We start from the raw sequence: 18,304 nt of genomic DNA, 5'->3' as shown, positions 1-18,304 counted from the left end.
GTAAAAACTGGGTTCAAATACTTGATGTTCCTATACAAAATTTATGCAAAGTAAAATTGCGGAATGCTTCTAACTTATTAAGTAGTAAGACATCAATATTGAGTTCAATCACTGAGTAGGGATAGATACTTACGTGTTCAATAGAGCCCTTTACATAAGCGTTTGAAACTTCAAAGTTTAACAAACTTAGCGCTGTATCAGATAGGGGCTAAAAGGATGTATTTTATCAGTTGATTCTAAAGTCTGCGGAGCTTCCGACAGCCTTTGTATCATTGTGAATATATTTTACAAAGTTTTATAATGAAGTCTAGTCTGTTTAAAAATATCAGTACTTCATTGACTACTAATTGTCTTAAGGTGCGGTTTTGGTTAAGCCACGATGTGTATTATTAATTTATTTATTTGATCCTGAATTTTATGGTGCATTACCTAGATTATACATCAATTATAATTAATATAATATTATTAAATAATAATAACATTAACAAGATATTGGTATAGATATAATATGATACAAGAGGCGAATATATGATAGGCCGGAATAATAAACATGACATAAGCAGGTTAACGAAGATTGGTACTGCCACATCTTCTCTACTCAGCAGAGTCCTGGTGTTTGTACCGAAGACATATCCGTACGCTGGATAGGTTCCACATCAAGTGCCTTTCTTAGCATCCTAAACATCGAGTGGTCTGATCGCATTCGCAATACTTAAGTGTTGAAGCGTGCGAAAGTTAATGGTATTGAAGTCTACCTGATGCATCGGCAACTGGGCTGGTGTGGACACCTCTCGCGCATGTCCGACGGGAGACTGGCTAAGCGTATATTTTACTCGGAGCTTCGTGAGGAAAAGCGCAAGTAAGGTGGCCAGTTTCTTCGTTTCAAAGACGTTGCAAAGAGGGATATGAAGTGCTTAACATAGACCCAGAAACCTGGGAGGAGCGCGCATCCCAACGGTCAGAATGGAGGCATCTCGTTCAGAGTAGCGTCAAAAAGTTTGAAGCCCAACGACGCAACGAAATCAACGAGAAGCGAGATGAAATAAAAGCTCGACCACGAGCAGCGATACACTACAATTATGAAAATGGTTCTTTAAAATGCGGCATATGTGGCAGGACCTACGTTGCCAAGATTGGCTACGTCAGCCACGTTCGGGCGCACCAACGACGCCCGCCATAGTCCTTTGCAGTCGCCGTGACCGTGTCGGTCAGGAAGACACAAGCCAGTCTTTAAAATTTGACTATTTTTATGTCATCATACATTGTGCAAGTATCTTAGCGTTTCTAAACAAATATTTAATTTCTGTGGCGAAGATTACTATTTTTCTATTAAAAGACTATGTAACTTTTGAGTGGAACTTCTGAAGGTCGATGTAAAAAAAATTACCTAGTCTCGCCATAAATACTGAAACAAAGAAAAAAAAATCTATTTCAAATAACATTTATTACTTTTACACTGTTAGTTTAATACATAAATATAAAACAATTTTAAATATAAAAAGCTTATTCGAAGTGGTCTCCATTAGGGGGCGTCCATAAATTACGTGAGATAATTAAGGGGGGAGGGGGTTTAGTCAAATCTCATCTAATCTTACGTTGGAGAGAGTGGGGTCTCGGCAAAATCACGCAATTTTTTTCTGATTGAAACAAAAAAAATTATACTATTTTGATCCATTTTATCATATGTACATGTTGGTTCCAATAGTGTCTCTTGACACCGTGCATGTTTCTCCATGTACTATATTAGAGTAGATATTCTTTTTTTAATCACAGTAGTTATGATTTAAGTAAGTATTCTATTGTTAAATTTTTATTACACTTATAACTCTGAGCAATATTGATAACTAGTTTAAACTAGCCGTAAATAAAAGCACGAAGCAATTTTTTTACAATAACAATGCAACGCGTTTATGTAAGAAAAACCCATTTTGAAAAATCACACTTGAGATTGGGGGTTGGGGGTTGAATAAAATCTCACGACATGTCACTTGGAGGGACAGAAATTTCAAAAAAAACACCTCAGGCAATTTATGGAAGCCCCCTTAGCTGCAATACAGTTCTTTAAACGTTGAGCCAGTTCTCAATAGAAGCACGCACTCTTTCCATGGGAAAATTCTTATAAGTGAAGTCAGTGTATAACAGTATTTATGGCCAAACTAAGTTTATAATGCTATAATTAAACTACGCTGAGCATTTAATAAGCATAAATTTAATTCCGAAAATTATAAAGGAATTCGTGAAAAACGGAGAAATCATTTCGTAGTAATATTAAATAATTAAGTACCTCTTATCAAAGTTATATTCAATGTTTGCCTTATTAATTTAATATAATTTTATGATAGAATTATGATTATAAATTATTTTCCACACGTCACATAATTAAATCTATTAAACAAATTAAATAATAAAATTACGAATTTAAACGACATTCGAATTAGTTTTAAACTCCTTTTGAATGTTATACAACTAACGAAGGTATATCAATGTACCCGTATCAACATATTAAATAAAATCCCTCAAGAATTTACGAATTCATAAACATTTATCTCAACACATAAAACGCAAATGGAAAGTAAACTACTTCAGAGGCTTATTAGGTGGTATTCATTACCACGGTAGGGTAACCAATTTTACACTCAAATGGTAATGTGCTTTGAGGCGAGCGATCACTGCGGACAATTAAGATAACTCTGTAAAAACGTTTAAGATTCTTTTGATTTTAAAGTGCCGGCATAACTCTTAGCACGATGCTGTTTATTTGCCATTGAAATCAAAAGCACTTTGTTTTTGATTCAGAATTTAAATTTTAATAATTTTTGCAATTATGATGAATACTCTGCTTTACATACGAGTATCTAAATTATTATCTAGTTATGTTTTCTTAGCAACACTAGCTTTCACATTCATTGTTTACAGGTGCAAATATTAATAAGTTCCTAATATTAAATTAGAAATTAAAGAACAAATGTACAAAACGCATGCAGCCCGCCATCTTTTAAGAGATCAGTTCAGATACATTACTATAACATCATCAAACTCGTCACCAAAATCTTACAGAATGATAAAAACCCTGCGCAGTAGTCACACAATATTATCAGAGTAAAGAAAGACATGAACAACAAATGGTTAGTAAGAAAAGTAGAAAAAAACAAAATGAAATGTTTGTACTGTACAAACAAATAAATTAGGAGAGACTACGCAAACTACAAAGCAACCAACATTTAAAAAGAGGTACAAAAAGCATACAATGAACGTAGAAAACGTGGATAGACGAAATGAAAGAAGAAAATAAAACTAGACACATCCATGACCATATTATCAAGGTAGCTACTGAATTTATACCAACGAAGCCACCAACCAGCGAGCACAGAAGTGTGAATGATAGCAGCCTCTATGTAACAATTCAAGTAAGAAATTCAAAGGAAGCAATACAAAATTACTTAAGTTAAGAAGTAAGTACCTTAAAACTAAAAACAGACAAAAGGCCCGGTTCGGACAGTAAATGAAAGTTTAAATATAGCTCTGCCAATTGCTCTATATAAGAAATAGTTGAAATTGGTCAGTGGGCAGAACATCAAACATTACGACTTATACATAAACAGAAATAAAAAAAACACCAATTGATTGAGAACTTCCTCCATTCGAAGTTGGTTAAAAATAGAGAAAAACCAGTAGATGAAGATATCTGAGAATTATAAATGTTTTTATAGATTACCAAAAGGCTTTTGATACGATAATACATGACATCGACAGCTTGCATGTTCAAGCAACAGCAGGAATATAAGTAGGTACAATTTGAAAAAACTGGTCCATGGTTTAGTAATGAAAGAGACGCGACACAAGGCGATAAATTATCTCCAAAATTATCTAAAACGGCTATGGATACATATAAAATCAAAGATTTAGACAGAAGAACAAAAAGCATGGTATGGTATGGTATAGGCTCCTGTTTCCGTAAATAAACCACTTAGTTGGGTTCATTTTGCGTGCAGTTTTGCTAGTTACTCCAGCCCAGCTCCTTCCCGAATCTAGAACATTCCTGGGGTGCTCGCAGACTTCTTGGAGCATATTTACTAAGGTTTTTGCCCGTTGGTTGGCCACCCCCGCACTTTCCAGGATTACGTGAGTGATGAACAAAAAGCATATCAATCAACGGAACTTCTTAACCTTTAATTGCTAACCTAGGACCGCTATCTGAATCTAACACAGAGTCGCAAGCAACGAACCATTGATTAAAGAATGCTAGAAAATGCAAGGGCTACATAACAAAATAGAAGACTTTACAAAAACAAAAATGACTCACTAACACATTATTATTATTTGCCCTAGAATTAGTATTGAGGTTAAACGAAAAATAAACAAACTATCAATTAATATTTACATCTTGCCTGCTGCCCTGTTTAGCGAATGTGAAGTGTGGAAGTTTAAATTTATTATAAAAAAAAATACATGTGCTTGGAAACTGGTTTTTTAAATTAAAGTTAATTAAAAAAAAAACGCCACATAAAAATACGTTGCTAAATGAAAACAACAAATATAATAACAGCCCTGTCATAACAGTATAATGCCCTTTTACTCTATTTATTTATTTATATAGTTTGATGAATCTTTGGTTTGGGACTAGTATTTATTTATTTCTCTGAATTATCCTCAACTTAGTAGTATAACCATAACAAATAGATCTAAGGCATCGTATAATGCGATAAGATTCTGTGACTAGACAAGTTTCATGTGTCTGTTATACCAGTCCTCACGCAATTTTCAGCAGAATACGACAGTATGACTGCACCTTGCACCACAGCAAAAAATACTCAAATAAAGTCTCAGCAAGTGAAAACAAAAAGTGAACGGTAGCAACCCTTAGCCGACAGCAGCCCTAACGCGACTCGGCGCAGCTCACGGCACTTCAAAGCGAAGAGGCATGTTAATCATTCTTACACTCGACTGTGCGATGCTTATCTGCTCGTTGACTTTGCCTTGCGCCAAATTGTACAGACTTGTATGGTTATACGTTCTCCGCACGAGTGATTACGGAGAAATATTCTAGGTGATGTTTTTGCATACTCTCAATAACGCCTACGTCACTTGTCTTGGAATAGTAAACGATCCAATAGAATCACCTGTTGATTATCTTCACCAATGATACTAATAATATCAGGTGATTTAGGCTTCATTTTTTGATTGGATTAAATTAAACCAGTGGGAGGCAGCCTTGCACAGGATACCGGCTAGGTTATGGGTTCCAAAACGGCGCCTATTTCTGCCGTGAAGCCGTAATGTGTAAGTATTACTGTGTTTCGGTCTGAAGGGTGCCATAGCGAGTGAAACTACTGGGCAAATGAGACTTAACATCTTGTCTCAAGGTGACGTGCGCAGTTGTAGTGCCGCTCAGAATTTTTGAGTTTTTCAAGAATCCTGAACGTCCTGCTCGTCTCAACCATTATTATCATAAAAAAAAATTAGAGTTTGGACGACCTTGTCGATATCGTTATACATAATTTCCCTTACGTTATATTAAATTTGAGACCTTCACGCCTTCCTCATATAAACGGTTTTTATAGACAGGCTGAACATTAAGTCATATTATAATAAACATTACTTTGGACAGACAGAAAGGAATAATAATCATTTAAGAATTGAAATGGCGAATGAGCAGTGTCTTTCAATACAGGCAATATATTAACTGCTTACTGGAGGACACTAGCCCAAATTATGTTAATGTATGTAATAAATTTAGTATTTTTTTCAAATTACACTTTTGAATGTCAAAGACTTAACCACCCCTTCGGAAAAGTTGAATTTTTAATAGAGTAGTAGTGTCACGAAATTCATTGTCACCATCGTTTATTTATTTATTTATAGGACAACCAGTAGTTGTTACATTCTAACACGCTTAAAATATATCAAATATTAACAAATAATGAGTTGAATGTACAACAAATTAAGGTGTCACATCATGCACAGTCTTTGCTTCCATGACACCAAGAAAACAATAATATAAAATAAAACAAAAATTATAAAATCTAGATACATGCGAATTTGAAAAGAAGAAAAAAAAAGAAGAAGATCATCAATCATTTGGCGCCTAACAATCTCGTAATATTTCTTTTAAACGTAGGTAAAGAATATTTAAAAATATCTACTTCACCACAGACCGAGTTATAAGTTCTTGATAGACGTGGTATGGGAGAAAATTGCTTAAAGTTAGTTTTGGCAAATGGCTAATGGAACCGGCCAGCTCCGACCTGCGCACGCCTTGGTACTCGGCGGGGAACTTGTAAGCTGATGGAGTGCACGAGTGATGGACAGCCAAGCTATCGTCATTATACGCTTTATATTAGCATCACCTGTATCTTTGTATGTTTGTAACCGACTTCTTTAGGCGCGATTTTGACCCACTTTAAACGGCCAGATTTCGTTCAAACTTTGTAGATTTATCGAGGATCGATGACATTACACTAATTTGACTAAAAATGAAAAATAAATAATAGTTAAAAAAAACTAAAAAGCACGCTTTATATAAAAATCAACTAAAAATAGAAGAAGTTCTTCTACACCCCACCCTTTTTACCAATAAAATATATATTTTTTACACTATTTTCAATTTAAATTTATTTTCTATTTTGTAGTTGAATTTTATATAAAGCGTGCTTTTTAGGTTTTTTTAACTATTATTTTTTTAATCTATATTTACAGTTTCGGCAATTTACAGTTTGTACAATTTATGTAAAATAATGCACCAAAAGTATTACTACGTCAAATCTTAACAAGCCTACTAGAATTAGTTACAAGCAATTATTTCGAGTGTAATAATAATGAAAATCACCAATAAGAGAAAAAAGGAAAAACAAAGATGAATAAACTATAAATGAAAATAATAAGAACCCTTAACGTCAAATTAATTATTACCGCTATATTATTATATATAAGCTTTCTGTGGAATAAAAGCCACAGTAGGAAAAATAGAATAAGTACAAGTGCGAATAAATTTGATCACAAAAAGGGCTTTCTCTATATATATATATACATAAAATAGATGTGTGTGTATCCATATATTTCACTTTGCAGCTAAAACTGAACGTCGTAGACTCATAGTGTTTGTTGCAGTAGGTACAAGGCTCATGCACTATGGTGGTTGCAAGTTGATACCTATAAGGTTGTAGAAGATGCGGTTGTTGAAACATGTCTAAAAATGTATGACTATCATTAATCTTACATGATTTGGATTGTTCCAGAAAAAATGAAATGATCTAGTTATTTCTAGAATGATCTAGAATATTCCAGAATGATTTAAAAAGATCTAAAATATAGGCCACGGTTCTGAACGATCAAGAATGTTCTACAAAATTTATAGATTGATCTAGATACTGTACCAATTTTCTGAGCATTACAGAATGTTCTAGAAATTTTGTGGATTAATATATAATTTATTTTATTAAAGAAAACAAATATTATTTTATCATTATCAAGCGTCGCAAATATGTTGGTCTTAGTGAGTCATACATCTTTGTGCCGTTTAGTGTCGAGACACTTGGCCCGTGGCGCGGAGAAAGTTCAAAATACTATCTTCGCGCCTCAACAGGGCTACTGGAAACCCAAGCGCTGGCAGGTATCTCTGTCAACGAATCAGCCTAGCTATCCAACGCGGTAATGCTGCCTGTATTATTGGTACGCTTTCACGTAATGATAGTTTTAGTTTTATGTAGTCATAGTATTGTCAATATAGTTATAAGATTTGTATTGCTAAATAGTAAATTTTAGTATAGAAAATCAAAGATTTCCCACAAGATCAAAAAAAAATATACCCACGCGAGCAAAGTCGTGGGCAACAGCTAGTTATATTATATTTTACGTTCGGTAATGTGGAGTGGTTGTGAAGTTAGTAAGCGTAAATGAACAACCAGCTATTACCTCAATGTCAGTGAGCCTGCCAACGCCAGACAATAATAATTTGTTCTGCGGTGACTGGACCGTTGAATCGGCGCCCGGTACTTAATGGAATCTTCAATAATTGCTCTCTTTCAAACCCGATATTAATTTCTTACTGAATAAATTTGACTTGGCTTGGATTTGTAATAGCGCGTGCGTAGGAAAACATATTATTATTAAAATTGCAATCAGTTATGGCTAAATAATAGGCCGATGTACCTGAGATTCCGAGGCACGATAGCCTGCAGCTGGGGGCCCCCGCTATTCCTTTAGGAACTCCTGGTGCTAAGGTGCGAGTTACTTCCTCTCGGTGTGTGTAGGAAAGAATTTCTGCGTTGCGTTACAACGAGAACTTAACGATGCAATTAGATCAATGACCACTAATATAGTATCAATTTACTTATTATATTAAACGTATATTATGCGTATATTGTGATTTGCTTGCGAACTGTGTTGCTCGGTGATAATTTGGTTAAATTATTATGCGGCGCAAGAGACAACTGTCATATGTTTATCCTCTTAGATGACAATGACTCTGTTGTCTATGGTATTTTTTTATATACAGGTAATCGTCTGCACTATAATTTGCCATAATCAAATTACAAGAAACGAGAATAGGTAATTGCGGCGCATCCAGATATGTAAGACATCGCTTCTCCTTGATTTAGTTAGTTCTGATCATAAGTAAGCCTTTGACACCTTAGAGCTAAAGTCGAAACGATTCGAATAATATTTAACATTATAACAATATGTATTTCATTTCGCATGTCACCGGCGAATGAATATAATTGTTTTTATCGGAGTTTTTACGCCAGTAATACTTACATTGAATTTGCGAACACAAAAGCAATCTAGTTTAATTCATTTCCAATTTGTCTAAATTTGCGTTGTTGCCACAAGCAGCGGTGTCCCCGTGAGATTGATTAATTATTAACCACTTTTTCTTGAATTCTCTTTGGAGCTATAAAGCTAGAGAATGAAGCTATTCGTTAGAAACTTGTTGAGTCATATAAACACTTAATAGAATTCAAATTCAAATATTTTTATTCAAAATAGGATGTGACATCATTTATTAAAAGTCAAACCACTCATTCCAAAAAGAATACCTCAGACCTGTGAAGAACGGGTGGAACAAACTCAGCGGGCTTTTTTTTTCATAAAAAAATATGATAACAAAGTAATATTGTACAGTTAAACCTATTATTTAATAGCCTGAGGGCGGTCGCTCCATTCCCAATCGCTGGTATCGTTAAGAAAGTCATTTATGTTATAGTAACTTTTACCACACAAACGTTTTTTAACAATTCTTTTGAATATCGTTATACTTTTGTTTTGAACATTATCTGGGATCTTGTTGTAAAAGCATATACATCACACCACAAAAGACCTACTAACTCGACTTAGCCGAGTAGTAGGCATTATATGTTTATGTCTGTTCCTAGTGTTAACATTATGGTTATGACAGTTTACACAAGAATATATTGAGAAGCAACAGTCAAGATGTTAATTTGTTTAAATTTTGCTTTCAATGATTCTTTAGGACCTAGGTTATAAATAGTGCGAATAATCTACATACCAAATTGTTATGACTTAGATTTTTCAACCTCAAAGATCAGCAACGCACCTTTATAACATCTGACATTGCAGATATCCAAAGAAAGCTGTGTCCACTTTCTACCTGATGAGCAGCCAGCTATAGATAAAAAAATATCAATATTTATTTTAAACTAGCTGACACGGCAAACGTTGTTTTGCCATTACGTTGTTATATATAAATTAAGAAAAACAAACAGACAGGCAGACAGACAAACATTATAAAAAATGTTATTTTGATGTATGCGCCGCATATTCATGTACATGTAGTAAAAAACGGTTATTTCAATATTACAAACAGACACTCTAATTTTATTTATATGTGTAGATAAATAATATTGGAATATTCCAATACAGGTTTGACCCATCCGCTTAACATTGGCTGCGAAATTTATTGCATTATTTCCAAAGGTGCAGCCTTATGACCGCTTCTTATGATCTTAAACCTTTATCATTAAAAGTATTATAAAAGTATTATCATAATCACATGACAAGTGAAATCATTAAAGATACTCAGCCGATATTATTATTAATCTTATATAATAGGGACCTTATTCCTTATTATTCACGGTCGGATTAAATTAATTCATTCCTTTGTATACTATAAATAGGTTAAAATATACTTCATCATCATCAGCCGGAAGACGTCCACTGCTGGACAAAGACCTCCCCCAAAGATTTCCACGACGATCGGTCCTGCGCTGCCCTCATCCAACGTATTCCGGCGTTCTACCAACACTGCGTCTTCCGGTACGTGGTCGCCATTCGAGGACTTTACTGCCCCAACGGCCATCTGTCCGTCGAACTATGTGCCCTGCCAACTGCCACTTCAGTTTCGCAATTATTGAAATATATTTTTATAGTGGTATTTATAAAACAAAACATCAGTGACTATCAATTCCCTTCGTTACTAGATAGATAATAATTTCAAATATATCAAGACACCATTACATCTAATCTTACGACGCGACGTCTTATCAGACTATTTCGGACTACGAAACCTATAAAAAGTTTTAATAAGTTTTAATCCCGCAAGCTGCATTGCCATGTCATATCATATCACAAAGAGGTAATCAACTGTAAAACGCTAGGAAAAAATCTTGCAAGTCATTCGGGTTCGATCTCACGTCCAACTGATCTAAAACAGTGTGACACTTGGACTCCCGACTCACGCGGCGGCCTATCAAAGGCGCCGCTTATCTTTGATCCTGGACCGCGCCTCAGACTAACGAACTGCTATAGACAGAGCTAGATTTAATTAACGTTTTTGCATTGTTATTTGGATAAATGTTGCTTTGTTATAGATACATCTCAAAGTAATTAGAACGCGATGGATAATCGCCTGATATATAAATCTGAACTGACAATAGTTTCCTTTCCAATAGCCTTAAAACTATCTGTGAAAAAGTGCGTATATTCTCGCTGGTGGCACGCTTATCTGTGAAAATTTCTCACTCTCTACAACTTCAGATCGCATAATCGCGTAGTTTACCTAGTTTTAAAGCTAAATTAAAGAAATTTATTTGAGTACCAAAAAAAGACGAAGGAAGGAGAGAGAAGGTTAACGAAGAAAGTACTTACCTACTAACGAAGATATGACGTGTAAGAAGTGTAATTAAAAAGGCGTGCACTACTTATGGCATTCGTGTGTGGCGTCATTTAGTGGTCCTGGAAGATCCTGGTTGCGACCGTAATCAGCATTTTGCTGAAGTGTGACCAATTAGTGACAAACACTCCAATTTGTCATTTTATGTATGTTTTTTTTATTATTATATTATGTAAATATTATATTTGTTACAAATAAATATATTTCTTTCTTTCAAAAGAATATAAAATAAAATTTTGTTTTTCAAATTTTATTTGTGTTTTAATCCTAGAAGTGAGGGTTATCACTTTAAAAACATAACATATTGTTTAGATTTACAAGAGCGACATCTCAAGTAAATTTCCTAATATGCAAATATTGGGGTTGAGCAGGTTATCAACTGTAAAGTAGATCCTGTAGACGAAGCCACAGCCTGAGAGTAACAGAATTTTATAACGAGGCGGTACTAGAACGGTTGGCTCAGTTGGTTAGAGCTCCGGCACGGAACGCCGGAGGTCGAGGGTTCGAGTCCCGCATCGTTCATAATTTTTTTATTTTCAAATTTAATTTCTGTATTAATCCTAGAAGTGGGGGTTATCACATAACATAAAACAAAACATATTGTTTATATTCGCGAGACTGGAACCGTTTCAGGCATTACCCGAATATGTTCTGAATAGTATGTTTCTATTTCCGTCACACGTGGACAATATCCTAAAATATCTTATTTTTACCAAATATTATAATAAATGTCATCTTAAATTTATCCCCTCTATATACTGCAAGCTAGCTAGTGCTCTTGAATAAGAGATAAAATCATTTAAATATGGAATAAATAGTGATAAAGAAGAAGCTCTTAGGATATTTGTAATGTCCGCAGTACGGCAAGTTCCAATATATTAAAGGGTACTTTTTATGACGTTGTAATCTTAATAAAATTATCATATTTAAATTATATATTTTTATTTATTGAAGTTTCAGCTCAGAAAATGAAAAAGTTCATTTCAAAATCATTACCTTTGCCTTTTGTATTCCTTTACAATATCTGGCCATGAATGTATGGATTTAGGCACTGTATGATTTCATATGTCAGTCACTGATTGTTTTAGAGATTTCTTCAATGACTTGTTTTTTTTATGGAATAGGAGGACAAACGAGCGTACGGGTCACCAGGTGTTAAGTGATCACCGCCGCCCACAATCTCTTGCAACACCAGAGGAATCACAGAAGCGTTGCCAGCCTTTAAGGAAGGAGTATGCGCTTTTTTTGAAGGTACCCATGTCGTATCGTCGCGGAAACACCGCATAAGGAAGCTCATTCTACAGCTTTGTAGTACGTGGAAGAAAGCTCCTTGAAAACCGCACTGTGGAGAACCGCCCCGCATCCAGATGGTGGGGATGATATCCTAACTTGTGGCGTATCGTGCGAAGGTGGAATTCGGCGGCAGGAATCAGTTTAAACAGCTCTTCGGAACACTCCCCGTGATAAATGCGGTAGAAGACACACAATGAAGCGACATCTCTACGCAACGCCAAGTGGTCCAGCCGTTCACAGAGCACTGGGTCCCCGACAATTCGAGCTGCTCTACGTTGCACGTGGTCAAATGGATCGAGCTGATACTGGGGTGTGCCAGACCAGAGATGACAGCAATACTCTATGTGTGGCCGGACCTGCGCTTTGTACAGCGCTAGAATGTGGGCCGGCTTGAAGTATTGCCGTGTTCTATTGATGACGCCCAGTTTCTTCGAAGCCAATTTGGCTTTGCCCTCCAGATGGCCACGGAATTGTTGTTGGCGTATTGTAAAGCGCAGGTCAATTCTAAGAGTGACCATAATTTCTAGTCAAGGGGGCTCAAATCTGGTTTAGCTCTTATAAAATCTGGTACATTGATTCCTACCAAAGCTTATATAGTTGAAGCCTCATGGGACCAGGTGCCGAGTCTTGCTGAATAGTGCAAGGTACGTTTTTAAAAACTTATTATTAAGAGTATTAACATCACGATCTAAGACAGTATCGAGATATATTTTGGCTAAATTTATTTACTTTTCCTCCTTTTTCACAAAAATTAAGCTTAGTGAGTTGCTCTTTCTGCCCACTTGTGCAGCTTCTTTGGAGCTATAAGCGTACACTTTGATGTATTATATTAAATTGTGATTTTTTTTTCATTTGTGAAATATATTTTTTTTATTTTCATCCGCCTATCGAGACAGCAAGGATTTTGATCGAGTCATCCTGTATATCAACGATAGGCAACAAGCTTGAGGTGTTTTTTTGATGAAACTTTAAAAAGTAAGGGAATGTCCTTAAAATATCCTTCACCTACCTTACCATCATGTTCACGAATCATACTTACACAAACAATGTCAAAGCCAAATTCAAAAAACTTTATTCATTGTAAAACCTTATGTTATTTAGTGCAAGTCAGGATGCAGTACAAAAATTACAATAGCATTCAAATGAGTATAACAATATTCTTTTACAAAATTTAGAACATTAATTCCAACTATCTTTATCATTGAAATAATCTTTCACATTATAATAGGCAATGAATTCAAACTCTAAAGTACTCCAATATAGGATGATTTATATTTATACAGTTTATTTTTTATAAAAATTTATTGAATATTTGTTTAAAAATTTAAAACGCTTTAAACTAACACAATTCACATATTGGATGTAGCACCTTACAAACTTATTTGTTTTGTATATAACAAACATTGCAAAATACTCTATTTATTGTAAATAGTGGCCGTTGAGTTTATTGTATGTTCTTCTCACGAGCTCTAACTTTTTCTGATCCAACCATGTGTAGATTCAGTAATTTAAAAAAAAAATATTTATAGTGACGATTCAAAAGCGTTTTATTTTAGCCTAATTGAATAAAGTTTATTTGACTTTGACTTTATAGGGGATGTTTTACAATTTCTTGCATCTTGTGCATCTTAAAATGACCAACGGCTCCATACATACTTTGAGAAAGACAATCACTGGAATTACGTTTTCATTTACAGTTCATTCCATTGTGATTTGATAGGGATGAAGGAGATAATCGAAGCTTCTTATTTGATCAAGGCGTTCCAAATTTGAATTAAAATAATACTAGAAGTTAAAAAGGTGTTTTAATATTAATGACCTACTACTACGTCATAAATCAGAATAATATTATAGACTTTAGTATTTCTTATGACGTTTCTGACTGGATGTATAAGTAAGTGCAACGTCTATAGATGTTATTTGGTCTATTTATTGTATGTTCACTATAATAGGCATTGCATAATTCAGTTCTATTTTGCCACTTCTTATGACATGGTAATTGTTCGACTGTACAATACAGCTTTATATCTATAAATCTCTGTTGATAAGTCGCTTTTGACATTTCAAGGGCTTCTTACACCTACAAATACTCTTAAATGATCACTTTGTTTACAGTTTGTCTGTTAAGATTGTAAAACTATACTTTTGTCTGTAGTTAAAGCTTCAATCTTACCATTTCAAAATATATGAAAGTAGACCAGAACCTACAGGGTACGTACCTACTTCAAATTCACCTAAGTATAGTTGAGTAATTTTGGGAAATTTTTCAATAATACAGTCAAAAATGATAAACTAAAAACCAAACCTGTCAGAAGACCTCGTAGTTGGAAACCCAGAAAAAATAAACATTGCTTTTGGAGAAAGACCAATGAAACTCCTTATAGAAACTTTGGTTTCTTGCTTCATAAACAAACGAAGTTTTTTATTTTTTTTATGAAAATAAGGGATGAGACGAGCAGGAAGTTCAGCTGATGGTAATTGATACGCCTTGCTCATACAATGCAGAGCTACTCAGGAATTCTTGAAAAATTCTGAGTGACACTATATATTGCGCTCGTCAACTTGACACAAGATGTTAAGTCTCATTTGACCAGTAATTTCACTAGCTACGGCGCCCTTCAGACCGCTTCACTGCAGAAATAGGCGCCGTTGTGGAACCAAAAAACTAGCCGGTATCCTATGCCTATCACTGGTAAAACGGCTAAGAAATATTTTCCCATACTAAGATTCACATAACGCTGAATGTTCATAATACATTAAGATTTAAATTACTATTTTAATTCAAATAACCTCATTACCGGACAGTGAAATTTAGTGTTATATTCCTTTTATTTAAATTCTGAATGCTCTATATAACACCATCATAATTTCTAGAATATTTAAAGCATTTTGATTTTTAATACTTAATTTGAAAATGATAATTTAACAGATATTATCTAGATTTAGAATGAATATACTTACTTAACTATATATTAACGTAATTAAATATTAAAATAAGTAGATTTTTAACAAAATTAGAAACCTCATAAAGATATGAATTAAAATTAATTTATAAACTTTTTAATGTATTCTACAAGAAATATTAATGAAGTATTCATTAATTCTAATATTTTTATTCAAAATATGATTTAACATCACCTAATGAACCTCAAATACTACCCTCTACTCAAAATACCTCAAGATCTCCTAACTAGCCAACCAGATGCTTAATTATGGAAATTGGGTTTGGCATAGGCCATGCTCTAAGCAAGCAATATATTATATACCAGTAGGACATACACACACATAGTTGTGCGTGTGGTGTCACACCAGGATAGCACCACCCCATCTCCTCCCGTGGGTGTCGTAAGAAGCGACTAAGGGATACAAACAACGGAGGATGGGCAGCAGCATCTTTCTTTAATAACACACTACTCACTGCGATCGCCAACCCGCCTGCCAAGTGTGGCGATTATGGCAAAAAAAAACCCCAAAAATATGACAGACACTATAAGGCCGGCCCGGCCTCCAGACCCCGGCAGCCCCGCTCGTGGTGGCCACGGTAGCAGCCACATAAGTGACGTGGCAGGGGGTGCTAAGAATCTCCGGGTGCAGCAGCGCTACCACAAACGAAGACTATTGGCCCTTGCATACAATGTCAAGACAATGCAGACCGACGAGAGGTTGGAGGAACTGGAGGAAGCTGTGAGCAAATTACGCTGGGATATCGTGGGGTTATCTTAGGTCTGAAGACAGGGTGAGTACTCGATAATCCTAAATTCCTGAGACATGCTCCACTTCCGGGAGGGCGACCAACTGTCCCATGGTGGTGTCGGGTTCCTCGTTCACAAGTCGCTCGTCAACAACGTAACTGAGGTGGGGAGACTTTAATGCAAAACTGGGAGAACGTAGCGGCGATGAGTTAAGAGTGGGGCAATTTGGTTATGGAAATCGGAACGCCCGATGCCAGATGCTGGCTGAGGAGGATCTCTATATGATGAACTCCTTCTCCATTACAACGGAAATGGACTTGGATCAGTCCCGATGGTGCCACCAAAAAAGAGATCGACTTTATTATATTGACCAAAAGACAAATATTCAATGATGTCTCCGTGATCAACTCAGTGAAAACTGGGAGTGATCACCGCGTAGTAAGAGGTATATTGTATATAAATATACATACCTAAACTTGTCATGCCGAAATTCAGAAGAATTTTTGAGAGACATTTATGGGGTAAAGGTAGTTATTACCGTTAGTATAATCTATACTCTGTGCTGTAATGTAAATGCCTTTTTAAGCTTCTTGCGTCCGTTCTTCTGAGGTATAATGAATGGGTCCGAATTGGTTGGTAGTTTTTTTTGTATTCATTTTATTATAATCTGTCTCCTTCGCTGGGATATTCAACAATATTTGTGTCACTAGCCGGAAGGCGTCCACTGCTGGACAAAGGCCTCCCCCAAAGATTTCCACGACGATCGGTGCGCTGCCCTCGTGCAACGTCCTACCACCACTGCGTCTTCCGGTACCTGGTCACCGGTATTCAAGGACTTTACTGCCCCAACGGCCATCTGTCCATCGAATTATGTGCCCTGCCCACTGCCACTTCAGTTTCGCAATCGTTTGGACTATGTCGGTTACTTTGGTTCTCCTACGGATCTCCTCTTTTCTGATTCGATCTTGCAGGGAAACTCCGAGCACAGCCCTCTCCATTACCCTCTAAGCGACCATGAGCTTTCTCATAAGGCCCATAGTTAGTGACTACGTCTGCGTACCGTAAGTCATCACTGACACACACACTGGTTCAAAACCTTCGTCTTCAGACACTGCGGTATTTGGGACGAAAAGATTTTACGGAGCTGCCTGAACGCTGCCCATCCGAGTTGGATTCCACGAGTGACCTCTTTCTCGAAATTGGACCTGCCTAACTGGATTGTTTGTCCGAGGTAGACGTACTCGTCGATAATTTCAAGAGTACAGTTCCCAATTGTTCTGGGAGTAGGTGCGACATGGACATTTGACATGATCTTCGTCTTGTCCATGTTCATTTTGAGACCTACTCCTTGGGCTCGATGGCCAAAATACAGCTTGTATTTAGGCCATCGAGCATATGGCTTAAGTCTCCCATGGTCCCATGATTACGATATCGTCTGCGAATCGAAGTTGAGTGATGTATTCGCCGTTGATGTCCAGTCCAGAAGCTTAAAGACATCTTCCAACGCAGCGGTGAACAGCTTGGGTGATATGACATCGCCTTGTCTGACTCCCCGCTGCAGTCGGATAGGCTTCGAGATCTGATCCTGGAGACGGACTTACATGGTGGCACCCGTGGAAAAAACTGAAGCACCGCCCAGGTCTCGATCGAATCAAAGGCTTTCTCATAGTGCACGAACACCAAGCATAGTGGCTGGTTATACTCCTCTGTCTTATGTATAACCTGCCGCAGCGTATGTATGTGGTCTATGGTGCTTAAGACTTTTCGGAATCCGGCTTGTTCGGGAGGCTGGAAGTCGTCGAGCCTGCGTACGAGACGATTTGTGATAACCGTAGAAAACAGCTTATAAACATGACTCAGAAGCGATATGGGCCTATAGTTCTCCAAAATCATTTTATCGCCCTTTTTGAAGAACAGGACATACTTCTGTGCCATGCTTGCGGCGTGTAACCCTCGAGGATGACGGCATTGAATAGTTTCTGGAGGGTCTTAAGTACAGGGGTATCCAGAAGCGCAGCTGTAATTCCATCATCACCGGGCGCTTTGTTGTTTTTAAGCTGTTTTAGGGCCTTACCAATCTCGTACAGGCTGACGTCTGGGATATCTTCAGTATAGTGTCGGGTTAATTTGGCTCTTGGGTCTTCAACCTTGTTGGTAACAGGTGCCCGTGCGGTCGTGTATAACTGTCCAT

The sequence above is a fragment of the Leptidea sinapis genome, chromosome 37 (assembly GCF_905404315.1).
Source record: "Leptidea sinapis chromosome 37, ilLepSina1.1, whole genome shotgun sequence".
In the NCBI taxonomy this organism is placed as follows: domain Eukaryota; kingdom Metazoa; phylum Arthropoda; class Insecta; order Lepidoptera; family Pieridae; genus Leptidea; species Leptidea sinapis.
This window is presented reverse-complemented; position numbering follows the sequence as displayed.